The following is a 12,401-nucleotide window of genomic DNA, read 5'->3' as shown; positions in this document are numbered from 1 at the left end:
AACAAAAAAGTAGATCATTTTCCTGATTTGGGGATTGTAGATTGACATGCCAGTGGGTGGTAAGGGCAAAATAAAACGAACAAATTTGGTTAGACCATAACCACTATGGTCCGAACAAATGATGGTCGAACCATGGATAAAGCCACAAGCAACTAATAGATGACTAACCTCCTCGAAGTTAGGAATCAAAATCCTAACCACGTAGGGAAGGTTGGATCATTCATAAAGTCCGAATTGAACTCAACAATCATAACATGAGTAAAACACTCCCTCTCAATAGATAAGGATTTAGTTATAGAGTTCCAAATGAATTCACCTATTACATGGCCCAGGTAACTTCAACTAAAATCTCATACCCACATCAGTATTGAGGTATGTTTTCAAGAGGATCATTCCAGCTAACTATTTGCTTGTTGCAATATGTTTTCTTTTATTAGAGGTTGAACAATTGACTAACTTGGGCTTCGGAGGTGTTACTCGACCAACCCAGTTGAACACATTCTTGCAAGAACAGTTGATCGTGTGGACGAGCAGGATTTTGCAACAACAATTGGCGCCGTCTGTGGGAAACTGATCAAAAAGCCATCATGCATACTAGATCAGGAAGAATAGTTGGAGATGACTCAAGTGAAGGCAAACGAGAGATTAACAAAGAGGATACTTGTCACACCCCACCCACCGATCTCGTGGGAGTGATCCGTCACAAGATCCACGTCTTACCCATCAATAATAATAAATGCAAGTAAAGATAATCGCAAGCAAGAATAAGTTTCAATAATTAAATAAAAGGATTACAGGAGTCCAAATACTCCAATAAAATAATCAATTAAAGAATCAATGATAAAAAAGAATATAAGTTTAGTGGAAGCAATTCAAAATGACTAAATAGTTTCTTTCCAGTTTCTTTTTCTAAAGCTAGAAAATGTTTCTCATGTTTATCAAGAAAAGGGGTTCTCCAGTTCTTCTCCAGACGGTCAGCAAAATGTCTGGTAACTTGTCTCCTACGCCCATCAATGGGTGCTATAAGTGCACTTCATGCACTTGCAGGAGCTCCTGCACAGGCTATCTCCGTCTCCCATTGCCGGTGCCACATCCTTTTCATATGAGAAGGCTCCTTCATAGGATACCAATCCATTTTCCGGCACATATCCTCCATTTGTACTGGCTAATATACCATAGAAAATAAAGGAATGAGTTCTGAAGAACTTAGTAAGAACAACATAATTCTCATCCATATGTCAATACCATCAGAAATGCATATATGATATGTATGAAGTGCAAAAGTATGAATGCCACTAAGATCTAGTTGCAAGTCTCTAACAGTTGACATGCTTTAAGGAATACACCAGCCCTCCTCTGGGTAGGTCTAGTCACTTTGATCCGGCAAGGACTAGATACCTCTGTAGGGATCCTGGGTAAAAGGGTGAGTCCACACCTGGATTTCAAACCATGGCTGGGGTTAGTCAACACTCTCTCACCACAATCGTTGACATGAGTACTTGCGCATGTCGGGGTTTCTAATCCAATGCAAGTCATAATGGTGACATACTACATGAAATCCAGATACATCCCCTATGGCACCAACCAACTCGGTTTAGTATCCTTCGCAACCTAGGAATGAGAACCCTTATGGACTGGCTACCGCTATTGGACTCCACTCCCTAACCCTATGGTCATCCACATATTGTTGGGGGTGGAAAGCTCTCATGACTCCTCACGACACCCGGTCCGCTCCTTGGACGTCCATGAGCCCAACCCTAACATATGCAACCCTACCATTGTATGAACAATAGTGGACCACTAAGTCTCCGCATAGACTAGTTACCGCTGTAGGATGAAACATAGTCACATCACCGTCTTCACGGGTCATCCAACTTCAATTCCCCTACCAAAAGGGTAGTAGTATGTGGGGTACCTAGCCATGCAACTCTAGACCCTACCTAAGTATGACATCCAGTAGTTATGATAGTGCTTGAGACATCAGCGAGCATATGTCCCATACCACTACCCTTTGATATCTCAAGCCAAGATATCCCAATGGAATACCCTTTCCATCAAAACCACAATACATCAATCATCATCATATCACATTCATAATTAATAAAATATATGCAAAGACAATACAAACAACAAGTATATGACAAGATTAGCATGCTATACATAGTTACAGAAGCATATACAATTAAATAACAGTATTGAAAGACACTAGACTAGCATGTTCAAGTCATTACATAAAGATAAGATTGTATGTCCTTACTTGTAAATAAGTAGAAGTCCTCTAAAGTGCAAACCAGAAATAATTATAAGACTTATAGTAGAAACTGAGAACACCTATAAATAGGGTTACAATAATATATAAGTCAAATGAATCAAATTGGAAAAAAGCCAAAAGCCAAAAGCCACATGCTCTCTGGAAACTAGCCGATCGCTTGGCTTAAGCGACCGCCTTGAGCAACCGCCCCAAAAACAGTGTGTTGCAAATCCGAAACTTAGGCTTTTGATCATCCGATTTCAATCCGATTTTGGGATGATCTCAATCTGAATTTCGAACCTAACACACCCATAACCAAGGGGTAACACGAAACCTAACAATTAATGCAAATTGGTTGCCCAAAACTCTTCCCTTGATTGGATCCATCCTTTTCACGAAAGCAGAGTTTTGTTTTCGGACAGGATCTCATCATGAACATTAAAAAGGGGATATTGTAATGAGAGGATCCAAATCTACTATATTTAATAACTGAACAAGGAGACTGAGTGAATGGAGATTCACCTACCTCAACTAGATCAGCAAGAAAAAGAGGGAAAAGCTTCCAGATCACCAGCAGCACTTCGCTAACCTTCCAGCAAGACTCTACTGCCGCCTAACCACCAGAAATAGCAATCCCAAATATAATATTCATTAAGTGGGCGAGGGTTGCTATTTATAGAGGTTTGGGGGCAAAATAGGGCAAAACCCCGCAACCAGGACCATGCGGTCGCTTGGTCCAATCAACCGCCACTAGCAACCGCCCCCTAGTATATTACTATACAAGGGTGCTTTGCTCAGGGGGTTTAAATCCAAGTACAACCTAACCCTAATCAACACATGGGGGAGGTCTTACCTTCATTCCGGATATCTCTAGACACCACTTGCCTTTCAGAGGTCCAACTTCCAAGCAAGGTAGGTTCTTCATCAAGAGAATCCAGATCCATGGGTTCAGGGTATGGATTATGGACTTCTATCCGGACACTCCACAAATTTACCTGACTATACCTTCGGGTTCTCGGACCTGAAATACGGATCTCGGTTTAGAAATATGGGGGTTGTTACAATACTCCCCTCAAAATCAAAAAAGTTCCTCATCATGATGCTCCAGCCGATCTGTCTAATTAGATCGTCACAATTGGTCCATTTAATGAATTACAAAAGCAAATCTTAGACCTGAACAAACTAATTAGAGCAAACATCTATTAATAAGTAGTAGTATCGAGGAGTGGCCATCAGATCGATCCAATTAATCTTGATGAAAATGGAGATGGTCGACCCTCGAGGAGAAAGGATATATGAGCACCTCAAACCGACCACTCATCATGACCATGCTAGAGAAATTGTGAGAATGGAAAGGAAAAGGTAGGTGAGAAATCCCGACTATCGAGAGAGGCAGTGTCTAAGGACCCTCCTCTTGGCAACAATGATGAGGATCAAGGAAGTAGCTCCCATCCAACCAATGACCCGCAAGAAGGGGGCAACCATGGAGTTTCTATCAAACACACTGATTATGTAAACAAGTTGTTCGAAGAACTTGATGAGAAGTTGAAGAAGTTAAAAGATTTGAGAAAAGATGCATTATATTCTATTTTGAAAGAAGACCCTTTTGTTTGAGCAATCTCAAAAGCAGAGATGCCAAAGAATTTCAAATGCCCAACCTTCACGATGTTCGATGGGACGAGATGCCCAAGACATCACATCATGCACTATAAGTATGTTATGTCTTCATACAGACATAATGAAGTAGCCATGTGTAGAATTCTCCTTGCATCATTGATCGAAGCTGCATCCAAATGGTTTCTGGGACTCCATAATGGCTCAATAGAAAATTTTGATCATCTTGGTTGGGTGTTCTTGTCACACTTCCAATGCAAAGTAAGTACAAAGAAAAGAGAAGACACCTTGTTCTCCATTAAACAAGGTCACACGGAATCAATAAGAAGTTATCTCCAGAGGTTTAACAATCTAACCATTCAAATCGAGAATTTAGATGAGAAGGTAGCCTTTCATGTACTTCATCAAGGGCTTAACCATGAAGGACTGCTCGAGTGCCTTTTGTTGGATATGTTCGAGACGTATATGGAAATGCTCGAACGGTGCCATAAGTAGGCAGAGGTATCAGAAACCATAGAGTTTTGGAAGAAGGAAACAACCACAGAAACAAAAGCAAATAAGGAAAGATTCTAGTCGAGTAAGAACCCAAGCACAAACCCCAGCAAGGTTGGTCAGACAGAGTCGACCAAGTAAATTAAAGGAGTATATACCCTGCTGAATGCCAGAAGGTCAAAGATTCTGATCCAGGTTAAGAGCCAAGGATTGCTAAAATGGCCAAACAAGATTCAATCTCGTCCAAAGGATTGTGATAAAAACAAACATTGTGAGTTCCACAAAAAGCATGGTCATTGGACCGATGATTGCAGGCATTTGAAGACAGATATCAAAAAGTTAATCTCACAAGGACAATTGAAGAAGTACGTCCGAGCAAAGCAAGGAACCCTTCAACCACCCAAAGGAGACAGGAAAAGAGCTAAGTCAACCAGTAGAGAAGGGCATAGAAGCTCTAGCAAAGGCCAACTAGAAGGTGAGGATGTCAACCAAAGGAAACGATTGACAATATATACGGTGCTCGGTGGTCCAACAGAAGAATCAACTTGGCAGGCTAAAAGGAAAGCTTGGTACATAGGGAATGTTGAACTTGAAAGGCCATACATGAAAATAATATCATAACCAATTACCTTTTCTTCTAAAGACATGCAAGGTGTAAAGACTCTGCATAACAATGCTCTTGTGATCAAAGTCATCCTAGCTAGAATTGAAGTACATAGAGTCTTATTAGATATTGGTTCTTTAGTAAACATATTATCTCTAGAAGCTTTCAGGAAATTGAAATTAAGTGAAGACATGCTCATCCCATGTGGAGCCCATTTATATGGATTCACAGGATCTTCAACCTGAGAAGAAGGAACTATCAGGTTAGATCTTCATGGTTGTCTGAGATTTTTCAGCATATAATGTCATTCGGGTTGACCAACTCTCTTGTGCTTTAGAAGCATTGGTGTCAACATTATACATGAAGATGAAATTTCTGGCCAAGAATCCTATTGGAGAATGTAGTGCCGATCAGAAGTCTAGTCGACAAAGTTATATTAATTGTATATGGAAAAGGGTAAGAACTCGTTCGACCATGTTTGTTGAAATCAAGGATGATTAAGACGAAGAAGCAATACAAAGAGTTTAACCAGTCAAGAAGCAGAATTTGTCTTAACCACGAGTAGCTAACTCAGGGGACAATGATTGGAGCAGAGCAAGAAGCAGACTTCAAAGCCAGATTAACTCAGTTTTTGGAAGAAAACTTAGACGTCTTTGCCTAGTCGGTAGATGATATGCCCGACATAGACAGACGAGTTGCTGAACATAGACTATGCATTGATCCTCAAGCGATTTCAATTGTCCAAAAAAGAAGAAAATTTTCCATTGAGAAACATGAGGCAATTAGAATGGAGGTTTAAAACAATCAGGATTCATAAGGCCCATTGATCACCCGACTTGGTTGGCCAATGTGGTAATGGTCAAAAAGGCAAACGACAAATGGAGGATGTGTACGGACTACACCAACCTCAACAAAGCATGTCCCAATGATTGTTATCCACTCCCAAGGATTGACCTTCTCATTAATGCAACCGTGGACATGAGATGCTTAGTTTCATGGATGCCTATTCAGGGTATAATCAGATCTTGATGCACCCAAACGATGAAAAGCATATAACCTTCATGACTGATAGAGACAATTACTACTATAAGGTGATGTCATTTGGTCTAAAGAATGCATGAGCTACCTATCAAAGGGTGGTCAACAAAATATTTGCTAACCAGATTGGCAAAAATATGGAAGTCTACATTGATGACAAGCTGGTGAAAAGTACCTTCAAGACTGACCATCTAAGTGATCTGGCAGAAGTATTCAACGTACTTTGTACATATAGAATGAAGCTCAATTAGGAAAAATGTGTCTTTGGAGTATCATTTGGAAAATTCCTGGGTTTCATGGTATCTTAGAGAGGAATCAAAGCAAATCCAGAGAAGATTAAAGCAATTCAGGAAATGAAGTCGCTGAGAAACATCAAGGAAGTGCAAAGCCTTAATGGTCAAGTAGTAGCCTTGAAGAGATTCATTGCTCTGTCAGGAGAAAAATGTTTGCCATTTTTCAAGGCTTTGAAAATTATAACCAGTCAGAGGACAGAGATATGGAATGAAGAATGTCAAAAAGTTTTTGATGAACTAAAAGAGAAATTATCAAATCCACTTTGGTTTCAAGACCGAGAACCTGGGCCTCAAGTTGGCGACAACCGTGGACATTCAAGTCAAGCCAGAAGGTTTGGAATGGACGCAATGTTGGTGGATGACCCTTGTGATGACTCAACAACTCTGCTAGAGTTTAAGTGAAGAGAAAAGATTAATCACGATGGTGTAAATAGGGTGATATTGGAATGACCATAGATCGACGATGGAAAATCCAATTGACGCGAATAAGGTTTCAAATCGAAGATCGAAAGAAATTTCCAACGAGAAAAAAATCACCAAAATCGGAGTCCTTTTGGGGTCCAACCATGGACCGGTCGGTTGGGCCATTTGGGTGAACCAACCCCCACCCCATTTTCTGTTTAGGGGCAAAAACGGAATTTCGGGTTTTTAAGCCCTATTTTACATTTTAACTCATCTGTAACCGTATTTCTTCATGCAAGAATGAGTTTGAGGCTGCGGGAAGAGGAGAAACCAAGAGGAATAGCGGTTCCCATCCTTCTGAAGGTTTTTGTGATCTGAATCTTCGCGAAATCACTAGGAAATGTTAGTTTTCTTTAACCCTTCTCTTTAATCATAGTTGGTGGGAGTTTCTCTTCTCTTCTTTTGAGGGATATTTGAAAGGGAATAATGTTAGGTATCTTGGATGCTTTTGTTTTCTTGTATTAATGTTCCTTTCTAGTTTATGGGAGTAATGGTACATCCCCTTACAAAAGATTTCGGAATTTGACTCTCCGAGTCACCCACGGGTGATTTAGGGGAGCCAATTTGGGGCTTTTTGCTCTTGATTAAATTGGATCAAATTGAAGGTACTTGTAGGATCCTTTTGCTGCCAATTAGTTTTCCCCAAAGTTTCGTTTCGTTTCGACTTCGAATTGGTGGTGAATTGAGACCATTTACTAATGAGGTTGAGAATTACCCTTTTTAAGATTTTGGGATATCCTTTGAAACCCAAAAATTAACTCCTATTTTTATTTTGTTAATCCTCTTGCATGAATAGGTTTATATATCTTTAATCACCAACTTGTGGGAGTGAATTATTGGACTTTGGAGAAAGGAGCAAAGTAAAAGGTGAGGAATAACTAATTATGTTATACATAATTAATTGTTGCTATTTTAATTTCTATTGTTAATATAAATTGCTTGTAAATTTCTATCTACCATGATATGCATGCGTGTGACTTTGCACAAATGGAATGTAAGATTTATTGCTTGAGTATTTCTCTTTGTTGTTGAATTCTATGTTATTGATATGAATATGATATGACATTGTATGAGATGAAAGAGGAAGAATGATATTATTATCCTTACCTTGTATTTCTACTAGGGTTATGGGTTCGCCCATTGCCCTAGTGACTTTATGTGATTGCCTAGGTTATGATTGGGGAATGGGGAATACCCTTTTGGCATTTCTGTCATAGGACACTAGAGGAGGTGTTATGGGATGCATTCCTTTGGTGTCCTTGGCACTTTCCCTGATTACTGGTTGACATACTTAGTGCACGTCTAGAAGTGTTTGGCTAGGTAACCTCATGAGTACTACTACCCTTCCGGTAGGGGTATTGAAAACGGTTAGCCCGTGATGTCAGTGGCTTGGTCCTGTGAGCATCAAAGGCCTACTACCATCATGAGATGGTAGGGTTGCATATACTAGATAAGGGCTCATGGGCGCTCAAAACCGGTAACCAACCCATGAGAGGACATAGAGAGCATCCTATCCATTATATGTGGATGACCTTAGGGTTAGGGGTCAACGTAGTCTGAATTGGTTGGTGCCATAGGATATGTTGACTCCGGTGGGAACAGATCTCTGAACCAAGTTTGTTGGTGCCATAGGGGAAGTTTCTAGACCATATGTAGTACGAGACCATATGACCTTGCATTGGGCTTAGAGTAATCCTTCACACGCATCAGTTCTCATGCCAAACGGTGATGTGAGAGAGTGGTGACTTATACCCCAGCCACGGATTGATGTGACTTGACCCAACAATCGTGGAGAACCCAACGTGCTTTGGTGTTGTGAGGGAGAGTGACTGAGACTGCCCAGAAGAGACTGGTGTATGACTTAATGCATGTCTACTTTAGAGACTACATTATAGAGTTAGGAACCTCATATCATCACCATACATTTGTTTGTTTATATTATTAATTACATGATTGTCTTATGAATTATGATGTGGAAATTGGATGAATGTATAACATGAATGTTAGTTACCTCACTAAGATCTATGAACTCATTCCTTTTTTTGTTTGTTCTTTAGATTGCTCTACAGGTTATGAGGACCCCTCCTATGTTGAGGATCCTTTGATGAGTGGCTACCAAGAGGGCGTTGTTGGAGAAGAAGTGGAAGCACATGACGCTTCATGTTCATGCTAGGACTGCTCTTATGGAGTTCTTTTCCTTAGAGCTTCCTTAAATAATTTTCCGCTCAACTTTAAATATTCTTTATCTTCTAGGACTCTGATGTTTAGTTTTGATTTAAAGTAATGGATGATTGTAATCATTATTTCAGATTTGATAATTTATTAGTTGAACTTGATTTATTCTTGTCCATTTAATTATGCTATATCATGTTTTGTATGGATTTGTCACTGAACCTAGATCTTGCGGTGTATCACCCCCAACGGATATTCGGGTATTACTGGATCCGGCTGGGTGGGGTGTGACATGACCCCTGCTTGTCCGACCGACCACAAGTAAAGAATTACCTTTATACTTGGCCACATCATTCGTCGCAGTCAGTGCAGTGCTCGTACAGGAAGAAGGTAAAAAACAAAATCCTGTTTATTAATTAAGCCATGTGTTAATTGATGTAGAAATCAGATATCCAAAAGTAGACAAACAAACGCTAGCCTTGGTTATTGCAGCATGAAAGCTTTGACCATACTTCTAGTCAGATTCTATTGTTGTACTGACTAATTTTCCCTTAAAAAAGATATTGCACCTACCAGACCTGGTGGGACGACTAGTAACCTAGGCAATTGAATTAAGTGAACATTAGATTGAGTTCCGACCACATCCAACCATCAACACTCAATCTTTGGCGGATTTCATTCTTGAAACTTCACAAGACAAGCAAGAAGAGAGTATCACTTCCAAACCTATAAAAGGGTGGACCTTGTCGGTGGATGGATCCAGTAATGCACAAGGAAGCGAAGCATAATTACTTCTACAAAGTCCAGGAGGGTTTGAAATAAAGTATGCACTTCATTTCAAATTCAGAGCCTCCAATAATGAAGTAGAGTATGAAGCCTTACTAGTCGGCCTAAGAGTAAAAACTACTCTAGGGATCCATAACAGAGAAGTCAAAAGTGATGAATCAAGTGAATGGAGTATATGAAGCTAAAGAAAAAAGGATGAGTAAGTATTTCAGTATGGTAGACCAATATAGATAATACTTCATAGAGTTGCTAGTCAAGCAGGTACCTAGAGCAGAGAATGACAAAGCAGATGCACTCTATCGCTTAGCTAAAGAAAATCTAGACGTCACAAAACCAATTATTTATCTTGAAGAGCTGTTAAGTACAAGCATATGCATAATCGATCACATGCAGATACAGACTGAGCAAGGTTGGATGGATCCGATCATTCGCTACTTAGAACATGATCAATTTCCAAAGGATAAAAAAGAAGCCCGAACAATTCAACAAAGAGCTGCTCAATACACTATCAGAGAAGGTCGGATATACAAGAAGTCTGTGACACGACCACTGCTACAATGCCTAGGAACTCCAGAAGCTAACAAAGTTTTAAGGGAGATACATGAAGGGAATGTAGCTCACATGGGAGCTTGAGCGCTTGTAGATAAAGTATTAAGGCAAGGATACTTTTGGCCTACTATACAAGAAGACACAAGAAATTATGTTCGAAGATGTGACAAATGTCAAGTCCATGCCAACATACCTGATGCCCCTGCAATGCCCCTAACATCAACTCTATCACCCATTCCATTCGCAAGATGGGGATCACCCATTCCATTCGCAAGATGGGGAATAGACTTGGTAGGAAAGTTGCATAAAGCTTTAGGAAGCATAGAGTACTTGTTGGTTGCAGTGGACTACTTTACAAAATGGGTAGAAGCTAAACCTCTTGCTTCGATCAATACCGACCAGAAGAAGAAATTCATTACACAACATCATATATAGATATAGAGTTCCAAAACTAGTTGTAACCGACCATGGAAAATAGTTCGAGAATCCAGAGTTCAAAAGATTTTACAAGGACCAGGGGATCGAACACCACCTCTCCTCAGTAGCATACCCTTAGAGTAATGGTTAGGTTGAAGTTACCAATAGGTGTGAAATCCCTTACAAACCCTAACCCGAAAATCTATGTTGTAACTCCAAAGACCCGAAGTCAAGGTAGAAGACAGTTGTGGGCTATCCCTTTGGAACCCATTGGATCTGACTTAGAACCAATTGAGGTTGATGATGAAGATTAGTATGGAAGCCTTGACTAACTTTGGAAGGAGATGTAAATTGAATGATGAAGGACTTGGGAGATGGACTTTGAGTGCAGTGTTGACACCCTTGGAAGGTCCTATAAAGTCAGGCAAGACCCCTTCTTGAGTTGGTGATGGACCCAAGTGAAGCTTGAGGCTTTCAGAGACCAAAAATCTATTTTTGACCATCTGACATTTCATGGTCAATTGCATTGGTTGCCCCAAGAGACCAAGCCAAGCGACCATGGTTTACCTCGGGACATAATTGGGTATTTTTGGAAATTTAGGTTTCCAAAGCTCGATATGTACAAACTTTGATATAATTTGTACCACTTTGCCTCTAAGTTGTTGGAGAACGTGAGAAGAACCCTAGAGCTCTCTCTTCAAGGCCATGGAAGATCCCCAAGCATCCGTGAGAGACTCCTCCATCGAATCTTCTTCTACAAGGTTAGTAATAGATCTCATTCTCTCAGATCTATTCTCTCTACTATTTCAACTCATTGTTGTGATTGTGAGGAAGGTCTTATGCTACTATAATGACCTACTTATTCATCCTCATAATCTTTGAGTGAATCCCCATTCACTCTATTCCTTCTGTGAGCAACAGGGTGTGATTTTGGTGTTTAACCAAGCATGATCTTCATGACCTTATTCTTATGTGAGTTGTTAAACTTCTAATCTATGATAGATCTATTCCTAGGTTGTTTTCTAATCATGGTCTACTGAATTCTTATCTCTAGAGTGAATCCCCACTCACTCTAGTCTATCCATGAGAATCTGGGGATTAGGCCTATTATATGAATTGTTAGATCTTCTTTCCAATGACCATGTTTGATGCTTAGATCATGACAGATGGTCTCCATATACTATTTTAGAATTTTCCTATTAAATTCGGAGTGATTGGAACCCAAACGAGGAGTTTCCGATCTAAATTTAGGTTTCTTGTTTGTACACAGTTTGCTTGGTCGACTGCCTTGGTCGCCCCAAACGGCCAAGGTGTTTTAGGACACCAACTTTCATTGTTTTGTCTCCATTTTGTCTCCAATCATTAGGGTTGTTCCTTACGTTCAATACTTGTCTGTTTAGGCTTTCTTTGGTGATTTCGGACTTACCCTCTCATCTCATTCTTCAGAGTTTACTAATCGAATAAAAGGTGAGTATGTTCACTCACAATTGGCATGCGTACATTCACTATTTTGATAGAACTCGCAGGCATGTGTTAGCTACCGTTATAGGACTTATTCATATTTGTTATACTTTTGTAACTTTAGAATATGTTTCATAATGTTAACTTGCATACTTGTATGATTGTGAATGATGCTATTGTAATTGGACCTTGATATGATATTTTATGCAATCATATTATGATGTGTTTGCCTAAGTTATAATTATGGAATGGGAAATGCCCT

This window comes from Hakea prostrata, chromosome 9, assembly GCF_041222555.1.
Source record: "Hakea prostrata isolate BN-2017 chromosome 9, UWA_Hpros_2, whole genome shotgun sequence".
In the NCBI taxonomy this organism is placed as follows: Eukaryota; Viridiplantae; Streptophyta; class Magnoliopsida; order Proteales; family Proteaceae; genus Hakea; species Hakea prostrata.
The sequence above is the reverse complement of the archived record's forward strand: the minus strand, read 5'-3'. Positions refer to the sequence as shown.